Here is a 21,799-nt window from a genome sequence, read left to right as displayed (position 1 = left end):
AATATGACTTTGTGTTAATTCTGTCTTATCCTCAGTTTAGTTTTCCATAGTCAAAAATACTGAAGCTGGAGAGATAGGTGGCTCAGTGGCTAACAGTGCTGTTGGTAGCAGAATATCACAACCACCAGTAATCCTAGATCCAGTGGATCCAACAAGGCATGCATGTGGTACACATGCATGTGGGCCGGCATACCATTCATACACATAAGGCAAAATAAATTTATTTTTTTTAAAATATGCAATTCCAAAACATTAAATGAAAAGATCTAAAGCTGATCATTCAAAATTCTTAAGCTGTGTGATATTCTGCATAGTGTGGTGAAATACTGCAATGCCCTGTGTCATCCTGCCCATCATATGGCCCATCCTTGTGTCTAGATATCTATGCTCTCCATGCTACCTGCTAGCTGCTTGAAAACTATCCACATAATCTCTTCAACTGTGGTGGGTTTGCAGTGCTTCTGTTCAATGAACACTGGTTTGACTTAAAAATGGCCTCAAATCAGGAGGGATGTAAGGAAGAACAGATGACCTCTGGGACTACATAGCAGTTCTGAAAGCACACAGGAAAAGATCTGCAGAATGCTGGTACTACCTGCTGCTCCAGGCACACACTGGAGTTCCTGGCACACATTGTCTACAGATGAGCAGCACCACTGTGTTCTGAGGCAGAAGCTGGCTTCTGGCCTCCTCACCAAAGTTGCAAATCATAAACTGTTTCAGACAAGAAGAGAGAAATCCTAACAGGAAGAATAGACAACTCCTGATCTAGAACAAAGCCTAAGACAGAGGCAGAGATGAATGAAGGGTTTCATGAGCCTACAGCTTTGACTATCTGTACGGTCTCTTTCTTTAAAAAAAAAATACAGAGGTGTTAAGTATAAATTCAATAGTTCATTAAGAAGAAAAAAATAGATGATAATAAGTTACTCATGAAGGGATTTTAAAACAACACAAAGTCATATCCACAGTGTTTATTTCTCAACTAGTCCTCACTGCTGTGTAGTGTAGTATGGTTTCAGCTATGTGTTTGTTATTCACATGACTTTTTGCAACAACTGTGTTTTCTATGATGTAGATGCCCAAGATGATTCTGTCATGGTAAGAAAAAATTAGAACTTTTATATACAATTGTCATTACTTAGTTATTATTTTTGTTTCGTTTTGTTTTAATTGTTTTATTATATATACATATTAATTACAGTTTATTCACTTTGTATCCCAGCTGTAGTCCCCACACTCCTCCCCTCCCAATCCCACCCTCTCTCATCTCCTCCCATGCCCCTCTCCAAGTCCACTGATAGGGGAGGTCCTCTTCCCCTTCCATCTGACCCTAGCCTATCAGGTCTCATCAGGACTGGCTACATTGTCTTCTTCTGTGGCCTGATAAGGCTGCTCCCCTTCAGGGAGAGGTGATCAAAGAGCCAGCCACTGAGTTCATGTCAGAGACAGGCCCTGTTCCCCTTACTAGGGTACCCACTTGGAGACTGAGCTGCCATGGGCTACATCAGTGCAGGAGTCCTAGCTTAACTCCATGAATGGTCCTTGGTCGGAGAATCAGTTAAGTGATAAGAAAAGAACCCTGGGCCCAGATTTCTTTGTTCTGATGCTCTCCTTGTGGAGCTCCTGTCTCTTCTAGGTCTTTCTATCGCCCCCTTCTTTCTTAAGATTCCCTGCACTCTGCCCAAAGTTTGGCTATGAGCCTCAGCATCTGCTTTGATACCCTGCTGGGTAGAATCTTTCAGAGGCCCTCTGCGGTAGGCTCCTGTCCTGTTCCCTCTTTTCCCCCTCTTCCGATGTCTGTACCGTTTGACTTACTGAATGAGGATTAGTTAATATTGAAAGTTTAGAAAGGTCATGTTAGCTTTACAACTCCTTCTGGTAAAATCATAAATATTCAGAATTCTCAAATTCAGAAAAACCTCTATCAAGTTTAAAGATTTCAAGTCACTCCAAATTTTTTTTTTTGGCATAACCAATGTTTCAATGTATGTATGTGTCTGAGTAAGTATATACTATGTATGTATGGGTACCTGAAGAGAAGAAGGAAGTTACCTAGGTCCCTGGGAATTTTCATTCCCAGGGTTGTGAGCCACCTTACATGGGTGCTAGCAACCAAACCCAAATCCTCTGAAGGAGCAATAAGCTGTCTTAACCCTTCAACCACCTCTCCAGCCCCAAACTCAATCCAGTGCTACCGTGACCAATTTTCTACTTCTATTATGATTGGCAACACACATTGAGCAGTTTGCCATTGATGTCTTCTTTGTACTCTGTAATAGGCATTTCCAGCTCAGTCACCAAAGTCACAATTCTAATTCAAAAAAGCAAAAATTCAAATCTTTTCAAATGCATTCGTGAGTCACTTGTCTTCATTAATGGGATTATTAAGCAATCTAAGAACATATTCATTACTGCTGTTTATTAATTTCATACAGAAAGAATTTTTAGCCTAAAAGTAATGAAAAGTCATTCAATGAGGTTTCAGCTAATTACATTTGATGCCAATACAACAACAAAAAAAATCAGCTTCCCCTGCATTTCGTTTACTTACTTTGTTTAACACCACAGTTTTATGCCTTTCTTCCTATCTCATTCTGATCAATGGTTTGGAATACTGAGTTACATTCACTTTTTCATTTTCACAGTTTTCCCAAGGGGGTCATATAAAAATTCATCAGTTCAGTGATTTAGTCGTTAACGCTCATGATTTCAATCATTATCATTATTTAAAGACTATCACTTCTCATTGTGCCCTATAAAGGGCACATCTCTTTCATTTAAAAGTCTGCAGGCATAACTTCCATTTTAAATGCTTAAATATATTAATCATTAGTGAAAAAAGTCTGAACATCCTATCTTCTCTGTTCTTTTTTTTTAGATTACATAATGCTTTATTGACCTTAAATTTCTTTTTTTTCCATCTTTTATTTTTAATTACACTTTATTTACTTTGTATCCCCCCTCTAGTTCCCTCCCTCCTCCCCTCCCAATCCCTCCATTTCTCTCCCTTCTCCAGGCATGCCCCTCTTCAAGTCCACTGGTAGGGGAGGGTTTTTTTTTCTTCCTTCTGATTCTAGTCTGCTAGGACTCATCAGGAGTGGCTGCATTGTCTTCCTCTGTGGCCTGGTAAGGCTGCTCCCCCCTTAGAGGGAGGTGATCAAAGAACAGGCCAATCAGTTCATGTCTAAAGCAGTCCCTGTCTCCATTAATATGGAACCCACTTGAACACTGAACTGTCATGGGCTACATCTGGGCAGGGGTTCTAGGTTATCTCCATGCTTGGTACTTGGTTGGAGTATGAGTCTCAGGAAAGACCCCTGTGAAAGAAACAGAGGAATGTTCTCTGTTCTTGAAAGAATTTTGTATAGGGCGTTTTAATTTTATTCACATATATGTTCTGTGTGTGTGTGTATGTGTATGTGTGTATCCCTCTGTTTTGAGACCATTGTTAAGTAAAATCAGTATTTAGTGAACACAAGCACTGCATGTGTGCATAAGCACAGGTGTGGAGATCAGACAGCTGTCTTCTTCAGTTGCTTTCATCCTTGTTTTCTGAAATATGGTCTTCCATTGAAACCCAGGCTCACTATTCACTAGGCTGGCCAACCAGTGAGCCCTAAGGATCCACCTGTCTCCACCTGCAGCGGGATTACAAGGATGCACCACATGCCTGATCTCTCTGGTAATGAGACATGAGCTCAGGTCCTAGTTCATTCTGGAGATCACACAAGTCCTTGTCCACAAGTCCTCTCAGTAAAGTGGGATCCTCATACCAGTATGAGCATGGTTCCTTTCCATTGCTATTGTGACAACTTGAAAGTCATTTCTATTCCTCATTCTATGTTTGGTTAAATTCTTTGCAAGCATTATTAGCATGGCTTGGGGAGAAACCATTTTTCTTGATTAAACAATGATGAAGGACATTTATCAACATAAATGTGATGCTTATCAAAGTCAACTAACTTCAGCCCAAATGATGCTGAAATCCCTGCAAATATGGGTATATAAAAACCATATTTTGTTTGCTATTTCCTGTCTTGTTTTTGTTTCTAGTTTAGAAGTTTATCAGTTTCTTTACCTTTCCGACCCTCATTTAGCTGCTCACTTTTCTGTAAGTTTTGTTGTCTTTATAGTTGTTGTTACTGTTTTCAGATTTCAATCCTTATACTGTATAGCTTCAAACACAGTCATTTTCTTGCCAGGTTTGGTTTTATTCATGCCAAGAAGTTTCTTGCCAAAATTCTCTTTATGTTAGATGTCTGGCTTTTGTTAAAAAATTCTCTCCCAGTTTATCTGGATTGTCATATAATTAACAACTTCAGATAAAAGTGATAGAATTAAGGTGACATTAATGGACATGCAAAACTAACTCACATTAATGTTTAATCTTAGGCCTTGTTGCAGCAAGCTACAGTTGCTTAATAATAACTTTCTAATATTGACACAATGACATATTGATGAATACTTGGAGAATTTCTATCACAGCTTTGCTGTGTTGAAGGTTATTTGAGTGTCACTTCATCTGAACCCCCCAAACTATTTCCAAAAAATATATATATGTCTTAGATGTACTAAGATAAGAAGTAATACACACAGAGAGAGGATGGAATATATGTGGTTTCACTTACAAATGTGCTAACCTGTATAGAACTGCTTGCAGTACTGTGCAAACACAGAAATCTTATAAATAATGTTTTATAATTCTCTGTCATGAACTCAGTGGCAGGCTCTATGATCACCTCCCCCAGGGGGGTGCAGCCTTGCCAAGCCACAGAGGAAAACAATGCAACCAGTCCTGATGAGACCTGATAGGCTAAGATCAAATAGAAAGGGAGGAAGACCTCCCTTATCAGTGGACTAGGGGAGGGGCATAAGGGGAGAAATGAGGGAGGGGGGATTGGGAGGAGACAAGGGAGGGGCACAGCCAGGATACAAATTGGATAAATTGTAATAAATGATAATAAAAAGGTAGATGATATTTAAGTAACTGTACATGTATGTTTACAAGGGTATTCCTTACACATAATTCTTAAGTAGATGTCAGTGGGTATTGCTTCTATACTAAATCTATATTACCAGGATAATGACCCTCAGACTAGCTTCTGGCTTCACCCCTCATGTCTCCTCCAGGACCCTGGTATTTTTGATGTGGTCTCTTGGGCTGTTTCCATCACACTCCACCTCCTGCACTATGATTTTACAATACTCATATTCTCCTGGAAAGACCTGTAGAAACCACCCTTTCAGGCACCTAGCAATACCTTCTGGTAAAAAAGACATTAAGCATGACTTCAACAAACTAATAACTTCTCGGATCAACCTCTGTCTACCGAGCATTGGTTCAAGAGGCCACAAACACCTGAAGCTATCTTATATGGGAAGAAATTAGAGTACATAATAGTCACTATTGATAATGGGCAAAATATTTTATATTTAGAGGATTTGCACAAATACATGACAATGTAAATTACTAGAACCCTCTCTTGCTATTAAAAAAAACAGCAACAATGATAGAGAAATTCAGTAAAAGAGCAGCAGAGATCAAGGACCCTTTAGGGAGCCTGGCTTATTTTCTGAGAGGGAAGCATGTATGTGATCCAATGCCAATGATTCTAGTTATGGTGAATCTACTTCCTGATAGAAGAACAAAAAAAATGCCAGGATTATAAAGCAAAAGATGCATGCACTGGCCAGCATATATCCCAGAGGAGAAGACTAACTGATGGGTGTGAGGAGACTAAAATCTCAGCACAGAAACTCACCCTCACCTCATCAGACATGGAAGCTACATGGATATTGAGTTTTGGTGACATCAATAACTTGCACAACTGTGATTTTTCTAACATCTGGTGAAACCACACTTAAATCCATTTAATTAACTGGAAATACCCTACTCCTCAGAAATGACCAGTTTATCATTAACCAGACAAGAGGTGGGTTCAGGTTGATCACTACATAATCAAGAAATGTAACACATCTTGCTCAGATTTGAGTGTGTGGTTGTAAATGAACAAATATAATCCCAACATTATGTGGGATATTGGCTATTTGCGCAGTAAGGAAAGAGGTTAAAATAACAAGTATATTGTTATCAGTAAAGATATCAGACTGGAGGTGGCTGCACATGTCTTTGATCCTTGCACTTGGAAATCAGAGGCAGGTGGTTCAAGACCAGTCTGAATTTCAGGAAGCCTTTGCTACAGAAAGAAACCATGTCTTGAAAAACAAAACAACAACAACAACAAAAAGACAAGAAAAGGAAGGAGGAAGGAAGGAAGGAAGGAAGGAAGGAAGGAAGGAAGGAAGGAAGGAAAGAAAGAAAGAAGGAAGGGCAGAAAGTACAGGAGAAAAATATATGATACTAGCTGAGAAAAGTATTAAGAACATCATTGAGAACAGTTCCACTGGAGAGCCCGGGACATCCCTACAGTATTTGTTCGCAGTTTTCCTTTTCAGCAGCACTATAATTGACTGACTCCCCGTTCTGTGGTTACATCTGTTTTTCATTGTTGGTACCACAAAATCAGAACAGAATATTTTTGACAAGACAACAGTCACGGCTCTGTGTGTGAGTTTCTCCACAGTCTTCCACCACACAACAGCCAGACACACATGAGGCTCTCTGGATCCAGTCACCACAACTGACACTACACCCCTGTCTTCCTGCCAACACTCAGAACAGCAAGCAAAGCATTCACAGCTCCTGCAAAGAACACTGCAAAATTCCATTGCAGAAACTGCTGTCTGAGAAACCATGTTCTCTGATGAACACCTCACCGTGTTCTACCCTTAGCAGTCAACAAAATGCACATAATGCAGCTGTTGGCCAATCAGAATTCTGACGTATGCTAAGTGGTCCCAGCACCTGTGGAGTCTTTTCATCCTGTGACTGGAATGATGCTATGAGTAAACGTGACTTCAGGAAAGGCAAAAATGGGACGACAGAAAAATGCCGCAGTATGTTCACTGCCAGACCAGCCTCCTGAAGAAAAACAAATGCTAAGTGTCTAAGCTAAAATAAATTGTAGATAAAACATGATGTCAGTAATAACTATTTTGAGATGTAAGCTGTGGTTCTATTCTGCCATAGAGTAAAAGTGTGTCCATTTTTCATTCAGATTAAAAGAAAAGCTGAGTCTTCAGCTATAATTTAAAGGCCAGCAACACTGTAACCTTTTTGTCTCCCAAGTAGTCCTCTATTTAGCACATCTGAGAGGTCTACCTCCTTACAAGTGTTACTCTGAGTCTCTAGTAGTACACTGCATAAGTGGGGTGTGGAAGGAGGGAATGCCAGCCATCGGCTTGTTCCCTCATGGTGTTACACACTCCCAGACTACAACTGGTATGGTTTTTCCCAGAAATGAATGGTACCCATTTATGTTTCCCACCATCCAAGTTGAGCTCAAGCGCCTTGACTAAGAATGCAAGAGGATCCATAGTCAGAGCTGGGTCATTTTGAAGCAATAATGCCATTGCATAGTTCAAAATGATCATTTCTTAAGTACTGGACAATACAATTAAGAATAGTTTTGGTATACAAACAATTTAAGCTCTGTCACTTTGTGGTTGTTTTGCAAATGGTTTGTCCCTCTGAGTTTCAACTTCTTTCTCTACCCCATTGCTGTGTCTCTGCAGTACAAACCCAGAGCTTTGTACATGCCAATCAAATACAATACGTCTGACCCCATGAATGCATGTGGTTTTGTTTGGTTTGGTTTATGGTTGTTGTTGCTTTTTTTCTTGTTTATTTATTTGTCTCATTTTATGGCCCAGCTTCATCTCAAACCCCTAAGCTCAAGTGATTCTTCTGTGTCAGTCTTCTGAGTTCCTATGACTAGCAGCATTCCCATACCACCTAGCTACTTCCTCTTTCTATGGTGCTATTACTGTTATTACTATGTGCTTATATTAGACAAGATGAAACACAGAGTATTGCCTCACAATAGCCTCTCAAAAATATTAAGCTGATATTCTATTTCAGTTTCAGAGAGGAGTCGCTATACTTTTCAGCTTTGCATCATCTGCTGGATCATTCTAAATAAGAATTACAAATTCCTCAAAACATCCACATTGTTCACAAACTTGTCCTGGTACTAGAATGGGCATTAGAGACACAGCAACAGGAAGGCAAAAATACCTGCTCACTGTTTTGCCTCAGGGGCCAACACAAGGCAGGTCTGTACAGCCTTAAACACAGTGTGTGCCTCTCAGCCATAAAGAGTACCTCAGGGGGTCTGAGAGACAGTCACCAGGGAGAATGCAGCCACCACTCTTCACAAGGTGAGAAATAGCATTTCTGAAAATTATCCAGGGCAAACAACTTAGCAGACATTTCAAAATGCCAATGACCATCATTCAAATGAGAAAACCCACCTTTTGAAGCCTTGAGGCATTTGCTCAAGAATATGCTTTGTGAAGTAAGATACCGGTCTCCAGATACTGTCCTCTGATTGCTTAGATGCCCCACTAACCTGCTTCACACCACGATGGCACCTAGCACCCAGTTCTATTTGATCAGTTTATATTCTCTTGCTGTTCACTTTCTTTTCATAAGATCTAACTACAGATGGAGAGTTCACTCCACATGGAACTTGAAAGCTGTAGGCATTGTGGTACAGTTGGGTTTCCTAACACACAATAACAAATCTCCTATGTATGTCTCCCAAACACCATGTCATTGCTTCAATCAGCTCATTTTATTCACTCCATTAGATGTGGCAGATTGTGTATTAAATATCAGTGAGCGGGTGACAAAAAAAAAAAAGCAAGTAAAAGTGATGGCACACATCCATAATCCTATTATTAGGACACTGAGACAGGAGGAGTGTGAAATTGAGGCTAGCCAGGCTACATAGTAAATTTCAAGCCATCATGTACTACATTATACACGATGTCTCTAAAAATTAGTAAGTATAAATAAATAATGAAAATGTAAGCAACAGACAAACTCTCTTTAAAGCTTACTTTTCCAAGGACCATGCATGAAGAGGACCTAGACCCCCTGTTCAGATGTAGCTGATCAACAGTTCAGTCTTCATGTCGGTTCTCTAGTAAGGGGAGCAGAGCTGTCTCTGTTGCCTGCTCTTTAATTACTTCTCTCTAGTGGGGGCCCATTGGGGGCCCATCCTAGGCCACAGAGGAAGAGGATGCAAGCAGTCCTAATGAGACTTGATAAGCTGGGGTCAGATGGTAGGGGAAGAGGTCTCCCCCTTGCTGAGAAATAGGAGAAGGGAAAAGGGAGAAGAAGGAAGATGGGTAGAACCCGGGGTAGATGAGGGAGAGGGCTACAATCGGTGTAAAGTGAATAAATTATAAAAAATAAAGTTAAATTTTAAAAATAAAGCTTACTTTTACTTTCTGATGATCAGAGATAGTAGCTTGTTTTCTGTTCTTCAAAGGTCTAGCTACGGGACAATGGGATAACACAGTAGCACTAAGTTATTATCTGATTTCACTAGTTCTTAGAAGTCACACTTTTTCCTATTTTAATCTTTCTAAAATCAAGACATATCATACAGCCAATACATTCTTCCAGAAACTGTCATTTGTGTCATAGCTTTGTGAGGTAAAAGTGGGAAGCAAACAGGAAAGTACAAGCACATTGCCAGCTATGCCAAGGAAATTCCAAGGCCAGAGATTGAAACAAGGAAGGGTGATGGGTTCTGGTCTTGGTGTTGCTCTGCTTTGGTTGCCCCCTTACAGGCACTAATTCTGAGACTAGTGTAGACTCACAGTGAACCCCTCAAGTCTATGATGTTTAGTTCCCAAGCAGGGTATTCCACACTGGCCAGGCAGAAAGGGATCACATAGAAGACACACATGGAATATTTTCATGGGACAAAACAGGAGGAGCTCATATCACATGTGCAAACATCCACTCACCAAGGCCCAGTCACATGGTTATATCTACCTAGAATAAATTCTGGGTGTTGTGATTGTAATCTGAAATGGTCTCTACAGACTTAATTTTAAGCTCTGGGTTCTCCACTTCTGGTGTCATTCTGAAGGCTGTTGAGTCTTTAGGAAGTGGGACTTGGCTGGTGGGATTAGGTCACTGGGAAAGAGCCTTTGAAGACCAGATTAATACTCAGTCTGGTCCTGGATCTTCTGTTTCTGGACTGCCACTGTGTAGGAATCCTCCACCACTTGTGCTTGCTGCTGTGAACTCTAACAATGGGCTGAAACCATCCTAGAATAGAACCCAAAATAAACCATCTCTCTCCTTGTATTAGTTACCATGTTTGTTGCAGTTACCAACTCCCTTGAAAAAAAGCAATTGAAGAGATAAAAGATTTATTTCTGTTTATGGTTTGAAGGGACGGTGTCCATCATGGCAGAGGGGGTTGCTAGCAAAAGCAGGAAGAGCTGCTCATGTTGGATCCACAGTAAGGAAGCAGAGAGCAGACAGGAAGTGGAGGCAGACTATAAAAATCCAAGGCTGCCTTCCAGCGGCTCATTTCCTCTATTGAGGCTCCACCTCCTTAAAGTTCCACAATCAGCACAACCAGCTGGGGACCTATGGTTTAAACACATGATCCTTGGCTGGAGAGATGGCTAAGTGGCTAAAAGTGTCATATTTCAGAAGGTCCAAGCTTGGGTCCCAGCATCCACTCAGATGTCTCAACCAGCTATGTAGCTTCAGCTTAGAGGAATCATGTCTAGCCTCCACTGGCAGATCCAGGCCTTGTAAGCAGACAGTAACATAATGCAAAATGCATTCATTCCAACCTCAAAACTCTCCAAACTCCTTAACAATTCCTGTATTTTTTTAAGTATAGCCTCTTCTGTTCTTCTGAGATTTGAAGCAATTTCTTGATTGTCAGCCTTATAAAATAAAGTAAGTTACATATTTGCAGAACCAAGTTACATATATAAAGTGACATAGAATAAACATTTTCACTTTCAAATGCAGAAATGGGGAGGGAGGTGATAGCTTTCTGGAATTTCAATACAAGCTTCTGTGAGCCTTACTCTCATGTCTTTCATACATGCAAAATTAGTACCATACAGAATATGCTACCAAGTTGTCCCTCCAACTTGAGAAATAACCTGGCCCCCTTGAACGAGTTATATCAACCTCTGTGTGCCCTGGAGAAACACTTATATGGGTGGTTGGTTTTCTGGCAGGATACCCCTTCAGAAATATTCCCACTTTAGACTCTGCTTTGCAGTGAATTTTTATTTTCACAAGATTGAACCTTTAGTGAGTGAGGTCTTTTCTCAGGAGTCCTATCCTAATGTCCAAGTGCATATGGAGAGGCTTGCTTCAGTGGTGTGAGTATCTTAACATTACAACTGTTTTCCTTTTCCCATCAAATAGCACATTCTCATCTTTCTGCTACTTTTGTAGATAACGCTTCCTCACCATAGACCTGAATAAGAGCACTAAGCAGTAACCACAGCAACACCTGAATGTTGTCCTGTGTTGGAATTTCCCCCACCAAACAAATTAGACCATTATTTTTTAATTAACACTCACTGAAGTTCTCAGGAACAATGAGAATGCAGTCTGATTCTGATATACTGTCCTAGAATATAAGACAAATGACTTCTAGCCCAGTTTCTCACAGAGCCCTTGATCCAGGCAGGAAGCAAGTTAGAACATAAAAGTAAAATGTGGACTATTGAGTATGTAGAAATGGAAAGGAGGAGAGCAGAAAGCATGGAGTGACAGGGAGGATGAATACAATCAAAGGGCATTATATGCATGTATGGAAATATCACAATAAATCCCCTTACTTTGTTCAATCAATTCACACTCTTTTAAAAAACCTAGTGCTTGACAGATCTTCTCTGGACTCCTGCCTTATCATGTGACCTCTTGTTCCCTTGTGTACTTCCACCATTGTCATCTGCCATGAGGTGATGCAGTTAAGAGAACCTTCTGCAGACCCTAGACAGTGTGGGTTCCAGCACCTTGAACTTCTAGAACTGACAGCTAAAGAAACCTCTTTCTGTTAATAAGCATCTACCTTTGCTATTTCAGTACAGGAGCAGAAAAGGACTAATATGCCATTCTAGAGCACAATATTTAAAATCATCTCTTAATAATTTCAGAGAATGTTTGCAGAATCTAAGTCAATATAAGAAAATGCTCAATAAAAGCCTTAGAACATTGTGTACCCAAAGCACAGATATCTAATGCACTCAAATGTGATTAGCTGAGCTTTAAGAAATATTCTTTATTATTATTATTTATTATAATTTATTCACTTTGTATCCCAGCTGTAGCCCCCTTCCTCATCTCCTCCAGGTCCCACTCTCCCTCCCTCTTCCTCCCCCCATGTCCCTCCCCTAGTCCTCTTATCAGGAAGAGGACTATTATCTGACCCTAGCCTATCAAGTCTCATCAGCAATGTCTGGATCCACTTTCTCTGTGACCTAGTAAGTTCACCTCGGCAGAGGGAGGTGATCAAAGAGCAAACAACCAAGTTCATGACAGTGACTGCCCCTGCTCTCCTTACTAGAGAACCCACATGGAAACTGAGCTGCCCATGAGCTACATCTGAGGAGGAGGTCTAAGTCCTCTGCATGAATAATCCTGGGTTGATTCATCAGTCTTTGCAGGCCCCTTGAACCCAGATTTTTTTGGTTCTTTTGGTATCCTTGTAGAGCTCCTTCCCCTCCAGGTCTTTCTGTATCCCCCTTCTTCCATAAAAGCTGAGCTTTAATTGCAAGTCATTTCATTTCATTGTGAAAACCAAAGTCAGTGTACATTTAATTGATTCTGGTTCTATTTATACCTGATGGAGAAAACTGGACATAGGGCTATGTGCTGTGGCTACGAGATTGGTGGGAAGGGCTTAAGTCCTCCTTCTCTGGACTTTGAATATAGTAACCATACAACTCATTCTCTAGATCAGAACATATTTGAGTGAATAATGGTTCTGCTGGTTAGTATATCAGAAGAACAAATCTATTGTCTAAGGTAGACCCTCAGAAGGGAAGGGGAAGGACTTTTTTTCTTCTTCAGCCACAATAGTTTCTAAATAGGAGGAAACCTATGACTCAGAACTCTCATATCTAGTTCATGGGTCTTTCTTTCTGAAAAAAAAATGTAGTTAATGAGTGTTTTCCAGAAGATGCATCATTTGCTTCTAATTACATTAACATACTTATCTGTATTCTGTAATTATGGTAAGAACTCTGGATGTGAAAGCAAGACTTCTTGGAAATGTTTTGGCACATAGATATTCTAAATGTTTAATTTATATATTTTAATAGTTTCTTACATGTATAATTAACGATATATGTGCTCTAGATGGTAACAGTGTTACATAAACACAGCTGGTTCATCCAGTGAGTTATTCTTTAGAATTAGGTAGCCAAATAAGTGAGGAAAATCACCAGCTGTTGGACTGACAGGTGAACCAGTCACTTTGAACCAGTGGCTAATAAAGTGGTTTGTGCATAAGCAGGATCACATCCACACACACTTTTTCATTCTTTTAGTTCTTTTTAAAAAGGTGAAATTGGTGTCAACATGGAATTGAATACAAATCAAAGCAATCTATTTTTATTTTGATAACACAAAAGACACTGGGCATGCTCTGCTCCTATTTCTCAATGCACATTCCTGTTGTTTCTCTCATTTTGGAAGTCTGAAAATAGAACCCCCCTACCCCAGACCAATTTCCAAACACAGCTGCTCTGACACACTTGCCTGGCTCTGATCACCTCAGGAAAATGAACAAGGTTCCTTTGGGTCTCAACAACCTCACTTAGAACTGCCTCTGGAGAACAGCTAAAGAGTGCCATGTAGCTCTGCATTTGATCAGGGCTCAGGTGTGATGATTGCCTATGCTTGCAGCAGGGCATACAAATGTGGCACCTTGAATGTTTGCTACCATTACGCATCCTAAACACTCAAAGACTCAGGTGAAAACAAGACAAAAAAGGAGCCCTAGAACATTCTGTACTCAAAGACCTTAGATTCAATAGCACATAGAGTAATAAGATGCAGAAGCCCAAAATGAGTTCCAGAAAACGTAATTCTGAGTGTTTAGAAGTGGGTGTGTGGACTCTGTCATGGAGTTTCCACCACGAGGCAAAAAAAACAAAGAAAAAAAAAAAAAAAAACATTACCACTAACTACCCAGAACAATGATGTCATGATGTTTCACTGGTTTTTGTATGTGTCGTATCTACTCTGGTGATCATGTTAGCAGAAGTACTGGTTGGCGCTTGTTCCAGTTATCTTGGTGTGAAAACAAACCATTAAAATTTACTAACAAAAAAATATGGGGATTGTATTATGTTTGCAGAGGTTGGGATTTGGGCATTTTATTATATTGCAGATGTTGTAGGTTGGGATTTGGGAAAGCAGATAGTAAGGACAGCTTTTAAATGCTCTACAGTGTCTGGGGTTTTGGCCAAAAAGATGTGCACAGCTGAGAAGGGGAAGAGCCAGGATAAGGAGAATCACATCCAAGATTTCATCTCTTGCTTGACTGGGTGAATTGAAGCCTGGCTAACTAAACTGTGACATCACGTACATGTGGCTTCTCAGTGAGGCTTGTGTCTGAGTTCTGAGTGGGGGGTGGATTATGAAAAGAATTCCCAGAAGACAAGCATGAGCTACACAGAAACCATCACCTGCCCTGTGAGCCATCAGCCAAGAATTACTAATTCAACCAGATATGCCAGGAAGGTGTGTGGACCTCACCCCCTAGAGTAACAAGAGACCAGGATTCTGAACCTGTGTTTTAAAGACACAATGCATGATATTAGTAAGAATGCCACTTTTCCCTTCATCTTTCCTGCCAGAACTATATTCCGGCCTAACCATAAAGAGGAAGGTGATTTCTGACTGTAGGACTAAACTATTCCTGCACAAGGAATGAGGGCTCAGCAGACCATGCAGCCGATGTAGAAAGCTTGCCTCCTAGTGAGATCGGGTGATGAAGAAGGCAAACTGTCTATCAAGCCACACTTGTCCTGTAGGGGTTGGCCTCATGTTGTCCTGAACTGGTGATCTGGATTCAATATTTTCTGTATTTGTTTTTGGTACTGTCAACCTTATCACACTGAAGACAGCAAAGCTATTGCAACAAAATTCTTTTTATACTGCAGTTATAATTAGCTTCCTTAATTTCTCTCAGTGAGTTTGTGGATAAAATGTGTTCTTCAAAGATAAATGATTAAATAGACTTAGGAGCCTGAATTGAGAGAATTATTGACTTTCAATCTTGGTGTCTGAGTTCCTGGCCTCTGGTAATTCTTTTGTCCTTCATTCTACTCTGTTGTCACTGGCAGTGATGGTCATTTTTGTTCATGCTGCTATAACAAACTGCCATGTACTGGATGACTTAAAAACAGACATTTCCTTCTCATGGTTCCGGAGATGGGAAAGTCGAATATTAAGGCAGCAGAGTTTTCTAGTAGGGACACTGATTCACAATGGGTTGTCTAGCACAGAGATCTCATGTCTCTTTTCTAAAGTTATTAATTCTATCATGAGTTCCCATACTTAAGACCAAGTCAAACCCCAGTTAGCTCACAAACCTGGGGAGCTAGCATGTCAAGACATCAGAAAAGACACAAACATTTACTCCACAACAATGATAATGCTGCCAGGGCTTTGAGGGTTTGTGTGGCTGATGTTTTGAAATAGGGACTCGTCATGTAGCCCAGGTTATCCTTAAACTTACTGTGTAACCCAAGCTAGCCTCACACTCATGGTAGTCTTTTAGAGCAGCCTTCTGAGTGCTAGAATTACAGGCATATCCCATCATACCCAGCTTGACCAGGCTCTAATGGTAGTAGAACTGGTTGGGCTAGTCTTCATTTTTGTAAATAGTGCAGATAACTAAAAGCAACTCTCCCAACACTTTTGTTTTTTTCATCTCATCTAACCATTAAAGTGCAACCTTGCTCACAGTTTCAAGAAATGGAAAACTAATGCAAAATATTATGTACTTGTGACTATTCGGAATGACTAGGTTCAGGATTTCTATGAAACCATCTCTGCCCTTTTCTATCTGTGGTTACCTCATGTGTTTCCCTAGCTGAAAAGTGGTGAGAAAAGCATCTATTTCATATAGCAGTTGTAAAGCTTAAGTGAAATTATGCAAGTCAAATGCTTAGCATATGATAAATATGCAGTAAATCAGTAAATGTTAACTGTTCTTAGTGATTATAATTCCAGTCCCAGATGGAGTTGATTTCAACTTTTCCCTCTATCTCCATAATCATAACTCTGAAACTTCATTTCGAACCTAAAACTGTGTCTCCTCCATGCTCACCCTCAGCCTATTTGCTTCTGAATACACAGCAGGAAAAAAATCTTTCCCTGAGGGGTAGCCACACATCCCCAGAGCTCTAGACTTGCCTTAAAGTCTTAGAGCCTTTAAATATATCATGCAATTTCCTAAAGTCACTGCCATTTTCTTTCTCATTTCCTTCTGCTTCCCCTCCACAGACACATAATGCAAGTATGGTACATAGTAATAGGAGTTGACCTGGCATTTGAGAGCCCATGGTACTCCTGTCTTAACCATCATATTCTTCCCAATTGGACCCACGTTTGCTAGAAAAGCTTTCAGCAATTCATACTTCAGGAGCCTAGGACACAGATTAGAATCCCTTCTACCACACACCATACAGTCTTCTACTCAAAGCACAGCATACCCGAGCCCTCACTCTGCAGGCCCTGTATTGAACAAGCTGATTCCTCAAGGCCATTTTAGCTCTAATTTCTTCTCATTACAATGTCTAATTAATTTACTGTATATATTGTGGCCATTGGTGATCTGGAACCTACTTGTGCTGGATTATAAATCTGATCCATAGCTTTTCAGGAATTTTGTGAAATAAAAGCAATTTGAAAAATTAAGTCATACAAACTTACCATGCAATTAATTACTAAATACAATGATGACAAATGACTCAAAACTCTTCACATCCTAATCATCTTACTACATTTTTTCCTGATATATGTACCTTTGGAGTTTCTTATGGCTGTTGTATCAGTGTATTAGCAATAACATGTAACAGTATGCTATTTTACATCCTTTCACTGCTTGCCAATCAGAGGCATATCAGTAGCTTTGAATTGGCTGTAATAGCTGTCATTAAGAGCTTGATTTATTCTTTGAGTAATGTAGACATGAGAAAGTGATGGATGGGGTGCTAATAATGTAGACTCAAGAGTGTCTGTTGCCAATAAAATATGAATAGCAAAAAAGTGGAAAGTACTTTTTAGTCTGTAGTGCAAGGAGTTGTTTACATCATTAGAGCATAGAGGATAATGCATACACACATTCATTGCTTTCTTTCACTTCATTCTTATTTGTTAATGTAAATACAAATATCAATAATTTTTCTTAAAGGACCTACACTAATTCATCAATTGTACCTATAAGTTGACTACACAAGGACAAAAGACCTCAACAAAATCAGCTACAATAGTCTGTGACAATCAATTGGTAATACAGAATTACTTTTATATTGAAAAGAAATAAAATAAATATTGAAAAACATATTTTCCTTACAATATCTTCTGATGATAATTTTTGCTCCTTCAGCTCTTCCCAGATTTCCCCAGTCCTCACCCAAATCTACATCCTTTATATCTCTCTCACTAGAAAACAAGCATGCATTTAAAAATAAAATGAAATAAGATAAAATAAAAAACAAACCAGAATAAGACAAACAAACAAACAAGGGGAAAAGAAGCCAAAGAAAGTGTACAAGAAACACATACAGACATAGACATACACACATTTACACACAGAAATATCAAAGACACACAAGATTAGAAACCATAACATGGGAGCAAAGTACCTGTAAAGTAAAAAGAATGCCCAGGCAAAGCATTATGAGTATGTGAAAATCAACTGCTAATAACAAACTTTATAATATTATCAAGTAACAGACTTTATAATTAAAAATATCCATTACCTTATTGTTTTATGGGTTGTATAGTATGAATTCAGTACACCAATAAGAATATAATGAATGGATGGATGGATGGATATGTGTGAATTTTTTTTCCGAAAAGCCTGTTGTGAAGCATTTACTAGTACTGTACTGGTGGGATGCATTTTTTACTCATCACAGAGGCAGAAAGGTCCCAGGGTCTTTTCTTTTATAAGACAGTAATCTTGTCATGAGTTCTAGTCTTTTGATCAAATTGAACCCAGACAAAGTCCAGACAAAGCTTAGAGAGTGTGAGTCTATTTTCAAATGTCAGGTACAGAAGAGTTCCAGAAAAAAAAATATCACACACTGGATCATTTGTTAAGAATAGAACCTAGGGACAAGAGAGATGGCTCTGTGGCTGAGAGGACCCAGTTTCAGTTCCCAGCCCCTACATGCTAAGATTCAATTATCCATCACTCCAATTCCAGGGCATCCAATGCCCTCTTCTGACTTCTGTAAGTACCACATACACACATTGACCATGTACATACATCTATGTGAAACACTCATGCACATAAAATAAAAAAATCTAAACAAAAAAGAAGTATATATAGCTTATGTGCTACAGATAGAGACATCTGGCATCCTTAGTGGAAGGTGCTACAGAGGAAGGATGCCACCTGAGGTCTCATCTTCTTGTGAAGCTGCAAATATTATCATAGGAATCCAAGCCTTGTAACCTACATAATGAGGTGTTCACATTGTTGGAGCATTAATGAGGGTCTGCCACACATGGCCATTGCATCCTTTCGCTTTGATCTTTTCATCTGGAATCAACCACAAATATACTAACTACCTCCAAAGCCTGATGTCTGCCCTCCATTAATGTATGGATTTGGGGAGTAAGTCTTCAGCACATGCACTTCCATTCATATATACACAAAGTACAGCGACCTGTGATGGTGCTTTTGCCTAACGGCATGATAAAAATGTAACTTAATCAATCTGACAACAGAGATCAGCCTGTGACTGAAGTTCAGACTTAAGATGCCACAAAGTTCAGGAAGCATCAGCTCTGCAGTCACCAACATTTCCCCCGGCTGTCAGCAGAGCATCAAAAGGAGGCTGCAGAGAATCCTGACAGAGCATGCCAGGTGGAGAAGTTCCTAGATTTGCTTTATCCTGGCCCTCTTCTCCCACTCTCTGGTGAGGCAAGTTCCAGTGGCACATGATGCTTGTCTTGCCTCCATATAAAGGAATATAAAGTCTTGTGGCTTCTATCTGATCTGAGAGAATATAAACTTAAGCCTTCATCAGAAGAGGACATGCGGCTGTGAATGATTGCACAAAGGTCTTGACTGCACAACAGTGTATAGTAACCACCCCCTTGAAATGTGAAAACACAACTCGAAACGACTTGGAAGTCAGAAGGGATGACATATAAAGAGCCTACAAAAGCAAAAATATGTAGTAGAAAAGAGGGGACTAAGGGGGCCATGACTCTGGCCAACAAATACTTTCAAGGTAACAAAAAATATAGGACAAGAGTTGTTGGGAATTTGGGTTCATAGCAGGAAACAGAGACAGTGGTTGGCTCAAAAGAAGAAAATCTCTGCCTTTGATTACAGAAAATCTTTTAGAGAAAAAAGTAATTTATGATTTGCCTTCTATGATAAATAAGGTACTCTTTTTAGTAAGTACTAAATAATAGATTTGCTCCTACATGATATGAGGGGAATTATAATGAATTCCCAACAAAATGAGACTTTTGCAGGAAACATGCTGCAACCCAAACTTTAAAAAAGTCCAAACTAGGTTCTGTTTAGATGACCTGATAAGATCATGAGTAGCACCATGAGAAATACAAAGTGCAAAAATAAGAATTTCTATTCTATTTTTGCAAGCAGTGTCCTGAGGAGGAAAATATGATCACAGGACCAGAGAATCTATGAAATTAGAGTTTCAGTGTCTACATATTTATACAATCTTTGTCATAGAATCACACATGATCTTATCAGGTCATCTAACTGGAAACCCAGTTTGGATTTTTTTGGGTTGCAGCATGTGGTCAATAAAATTACATTTAGAATTTGAACCATTTACTAAGTTCCTAACACATGCAAGGCACACAATCAGTGGAGGAGACAGATAAACAGTTAACCCCATGAATGTCAGCTCTAAAGAATCTTTGGCAACCTGGAACTTACTATTCAATGAGCATTCAGCTATTGTTGCTTTCAGAAACATCTAGTTTGCAGTGTAAGTGATGAAGCCTTCCTGCCTGGCTGTTCTCAATCAAGACTCTTTAAATATATTTAACATTGCTGTATTTCTTTAATTTAAAGAAGAGGAATTGGAAAGGAAATACATAAATGAGATCAACATAGATTTAATCATTTACCATCATGAGATCAACAAATAGATCAATCATTTACCATCAGCTGTTTTCTCAGAGCTGCCAGTAAATCCCTTGCAAAGCACACAATTAATATTTATGAGTAGGGTATGTAGGTTCTGCGATGTTAGAACACAGTGCATGAGTGGAAGCCATGTGGGGAGATTTCCGAGAGCTTGTGAGAAAACTTCAAGTAAATGGGACAAACATCTTGTAACTGCTATTCTTCCATAACAGGGATTTATTACTTGGAGTGTGCTTTGGTGCCCCTCCCTGGTGTAAAAATAGGAGTGGGCTTTTTTTTTAGACTACCCATATTCTTACCACCATATTCAAAATGATGTCCTCCTTAGTGTATAAACTTAAACTCATGTGACTTTGCTCTAGTATACAACTTGAAATCAAGTGGACTTTGCTCTCATGACCTTGCCTAACTCTCAGAATGCCCTAAAAATATAAGTCGTCTGATACTCTGAATGAAGCTGGGTACTGCATTAGACATCAGCCCACCTCAATTTCAGGCTCCACTCACAGATTCACACCATCAAATGGACAACATTGCGTCAGCCAACGCTTGGCAATTTGGCTCACATCTCTATGGTTCTACTTTCTTTTTCTTTAATTTTTATTTTTTAATATTAGTTACAGTTCGTTAACTCTGTATCCCTGCTGTATCCCACTCCCTCTTTCCCTCCCAATCCCACCCTCCCACCCTAACCTCTTTCCTGCCCCTTTCCAAGTCCACTGATAGGGGAGAACCTCCTCCCCTTCCATCTGATACCTGGTTTATCAGGTGTCTTCAGGACTGGCTGCAAAGTCCTCCTCTGTGGCCTAGCAAGGCAGCATCTCCTGGGGGGGGGGGTGTCAAAGAGACCGCCATCAAGTTCATGTCAAAAACAATGCCTGTTCCCCTTATTAGTATCCACTTGGATACTGAGCTACCAAGGGCTACATCTGAGCAGGGGCTCTAGGTTGCATCCATACATGGTCCTTGTTTGGAGAAACAGTCTCATAAAAGACCCCTGTGCCCAGATATATTTGGTCCTGTGGAACTCCTGTCCTCTCCAGGTTGTATTAACTCCCCCCCCCTTTTTTTTGGTTCCCTGCATTCTGCCGGAGGTTTGGTTATGAGTCTTAATATCTGCTTTGATACACTGCTAGGTAGAGTCTTTCAGAGGCCCTCTGTGGTAGGCTCCTGTGCTGTTACTTGTTTGTTCCTATATCCAATGTCCATCCCATTTGTCTTTCTAAGTGAAGATTGATCATTGTACCCTGGGATCTCTTTCTTGTTTATATTCTTTCGGAGGATGGATTTCAGTATATTTATCCTATCTTATAAAACTATATAAATGAGTATATACCATGTGTGTCTTTTTGCTTTTGGGATACCTCAAAACAATCAGGATGATTGTTTCTAGGTCCCACCATTTGACTGCAAATTTCATGATTTCCTTGTTTTTAATTGCTGAGTAGTATTCCATTGTGTAAAAGTACCACAATTATTGTATCCATTCCTCAACTGAGGGACATCTGGGTTGT

Source organism: Psammomys obesus, unplaced genomic scaffold, assembly GCF_907164565.1.
Source record: "Psammomys obesus unplaced genomic scaffold, mPsaObe1.curated_primary_1811, whole genome shotgun sequence".
Lineage (NCBI taxonomy): Eukaryota > Metazoa > Chordata > Mammalia > Rodentia > Muridae > Psammomys > Psammomys obesus.
Note: the sequence above shows the minus strand (reverse complement) of the source record.